This window comes from Corvus brachyrhynchos, unplaced genomic scaffold (assembly GCF_000691975.1).
Source record: "Corvus brachyrhynchos isolate BGI_N302 unplaced genomic scaffold, ASM69197v1 scaffold10, whole genome shotgun sequence".
In the NCBI taxonomy this organism is placed as follows: Eukaryota; Metazoa; Chordata; class Aves; order Passeriformes; family Corvidae; genus Corvus; species Corvus brachyrhynchos.
Genome location: NW_008236180.1, coordinates 4,378,899 through 4,382,088, shown reverse-complemented (window position 1 = coordinate 4,382,088; position 3,190 = coordinate 4,378,899). Strand labels below are relative to the sequence as shown.

Genomic DNA, 3,190 nt, shown 5'->3' with positions numbered 1-3,190 from the left:
TACACTGAAGGCAGCAGAACTTCCATCGGTGCTTATTTGTGGATGTAGCAAAATGCCAATTGCAAGTGCCTGAGCTTTAGAGGGACAGACAGACACACACTGCCTCTATTTTTAGTTTTTTAAACCCCCAAACTTATATTTGCCTAGCAGCAGAAGGAAAATGCCAGAAGAAATTATATTCTTTCCTACAGAACTGTTGAAAAGGGGTTTTCTGTTTGGTCCTCCCCCTCTTGCAGATCCAAAGAGTCCCTTCTTTAGTTCCTCAAGGGAAAAGGCAGCAAAACTGCCTCTCAGTGAGGATGGGTTGGAATGGCCTGTCCTGATTTCTCTTCCCTTGTTTTGTTTTCCTGTGAGGAATTCCTTCTTGGCTGTTCGAAGGCTGAACACATTTGGAAAGACCTGGATATGGGTCTCCAAATTTCTCCCCTTTCCTTTTTGTAAAGTGTCACGGTTCCTTTCGTCACTGCAGAAAATGAGGAGGACTTTGTCCTGCTGGACCTTCTCTAACTGGGAATTTTTTAAATAAATAAATAAGGGGTGATGGAGGAAAAAATACCCTTGATCAACAGTGTGCCTCTACTCTTAAAAAAAGGCTCAAGAGTAGCTCCCAGCTGCTGTTTTATAACCACGCTCTGAGATTAGGAGGATTTTTTTCCCTCTGCTTCCTTTAGGATCTTCCTAGCTGCTTGATTTAAATCCTCCTGACGTTCCACCTATTGTGAGTCCTGTTCTCGGCTGAATAAGCTCCCGTCTGCCTTTTGCTCTGACTGCTTCCAGGAAAGGACACCCTGCACGGTGTTCCCGGGCTCGGAGTCGGCAGGGGGAGGATTTTGCCTTGACATGTTGAGATGCAAACCCACAGCTTGTACCCACCTCGAATCCGACACTCCAGCTGTGTCACAAACATCCTCCTGAAGCCGTGCTGTCACTTTGCATTTGCAGAAAGGTCCAGCCCCCCCCCCCTCAAAAGCACCCAGTGCTGCGAGTGAAGTGCTTCCCGAGTGCTGCTGCTCCGCAGCGATGGCAGCAGCATCCGCCACACTCGAGGGAAGCGGAGCAGAAGAGCTGCTCCTGAGCATCACGTCTGACACAGGCGCAGCTGCACCGTTGCCTCCGCAGCGCTGACAGCCCAGCATTAGGCTGGGTGATTTCAGAGGCCGTGGTTAAAGTTGACACACACTTTCCTCTCGACTCTTGGGAAGTGCTACAGCGCTCATTCCCAACGCCAGTGAGACCTAAGTGGCTCTGTACGTGCCGACGGCTCCCACGCCAGAAGGGGAGGGGTAGGGAAGGGGGGGGGGGGGGAGAAAATTGTAGTTCTTCAATCTCATTGTTTTCCAGCTCGGTGATAAGACAGCTGCCGTTTCCATGAGATTATCTTTGAGTGGTACCGTATGAGGGGATTGCCAAGGTGCATCTCTGCGAAGGGGACAGCAGGGATGGGCTCTGCTGGCCCCACCACCATCCGCCCTACCTGTCCTGACAGCAATCAGCCCTCACCAACAACCTGCCTGCTATTCAGCTGCCTCCCAGGAAAATAGAGAAGATTTGAGAGACAAAGGTTCATTTTGCCACCAGACACCATGGTCCAGGATGAGCCCTGGCAGCAGTACCCAGGCTCAGCTGGCTCTTGTGCAGAGATCAGCTCTCCCCAGCACTGCAGAGATCTCATTTCAAACCTGTCATGGGAAATTTTATCCCATGCCTGGACTTCTTTAGAGACAAAAATAAATAAGTAAACGTGCCCCACATCCCATTGTCCTTCACCGCTGCACATCCTGTGGAGTACGAGCTGTGACTGGCATGAAAAACTGCATTTAAATACAATATATATTTATGAGCACACAGAGAAGTGCAAGCATGTGCACACAATGCAGGCCCAAAGGTTAGAGAGTGATCGAGACCTCTCCCCCCGTGAGGTAAGAGGGCTGCACACTCTCATAATATCCACACTCCCTTCAGACTCCCCCTCCCCATCCCCTCCTCTCACCCCGAGCCAGGCACTCAGATAAAACACAGATAAGCAGAGCTGAGGATTGCAGGAAATGGTTAATGTTCCTGATGTGCTTGTTAGAGGCAGAGCACCAGATGAGCACCAGGTACTGGGAATGTTACCTTTTGTAATCATTACTTTATTAACATACGACAATCTTATTAAATCTAACCTAAGTGCTTATTTGGCAGGTTCAATAGAAAAGCCTTAATTGAGCTCATTTTAAATATAGCAACAACTGCTTACTCTGCTTTCTAAGAAGGTGTGAACTTTCCTGGCGACACCTGCGTGCAGCTGACAGCTTGTTAGTGAAGAAGGATGTTTTTAAGAGTGGATTTTTGCTGGTTTGGGGTTTTCCCAGGGTTTGGTTTATCTGGGGATACAGGAAGAGTTGATAACATCAGTCACCTAAGGAAGCTTCCTCATCACCCAGGTGGGTCCATCCAGTCATTGGAGACAGTGCCTCACTACTGAGAGGCCAAAATAGGACAGGAAGTGCCATTTGTGTAGTGAACAGCCCGGTTCTCTGCTTAATTAAAGCTTCCTAATCTGCTGGGAGTGAATCTGCCAGGAGGTTTGACAGCCTTGGCTGTACCTCTTTCATCAGCCACAGCTGCAGCAGTAAATGAGTGGCTCTGTTGAGCCCCAGGAGCTGTCCAGGGTCCCGGTGGGGATGAATGACTCGCTTGTCCCCTCCAAAGGCACCACAGCTTCACCTGGTGTTCAAGGGGCTCCTTCCGACCAGCCGGAGCCTTGGAGAAAGGGCCTATTTTAACAAGCCTGGGAGTGACCTAAATACCCAGATCTGAGCCACCCTTGAAGGATGGCACCGGAGAGGAAGACAAGGATTTAAATATCTGGACTCCAAGCCAAATTTTGACAGCTGGAAGCCCTCCCTGCCCGGATTCACTATACAGGAGGTTTGGCTGTAGCAAGGGGACAGAGATTTCCAAGTCCTGCCCATCACTTTGTGGGTACCAGAAAGGCCCCATTCCCCCAGGAGCAGCTGGTCCATAAGGAGCTGGAGCACATGTGGCCCTCATCCCATGGCCAACACATGGGGTGGGGAGGGGTCACTGTCCTAAAAAGTCCCTGCTTGTGTGCTCACCTTGATGTGTGCGCCGTGCAGGCCGGCGGCTCCTTCACAGCTGCTGATCTTCTCTCCACAGGTCCACCTCTGATTCAGCAGCTCACCCC

At 50.3% G+C, this 3,190-nt stretch overlaps 1 protein-coding gene across 3 annotated transcripts in view; it reads right to left on the bottom strand.

The window, feature by feature from the left end:
- The window catches only part of MYT1 (myelin transcription factor 1), a 42,274-nt gene extending 39,090 nt beyond the window's left edge, over nucleotides 1-3,184 (bottom strand). For all 3 annotated transcript variants that reach the window (XM_017734051.1, XM_017734056.1, XM_017734061.1), the window contains exon 1: nucleotides 3,102-3,184. The gene's annotated coding sequence lies outside the window, so the exon portion shown is untranslated. The remainder of the gene's footprint in view (nucleotides 1-3,101) is intronic.
- Nucleotides 3,185-3,190: the final 6 nt, after the last annotated feature.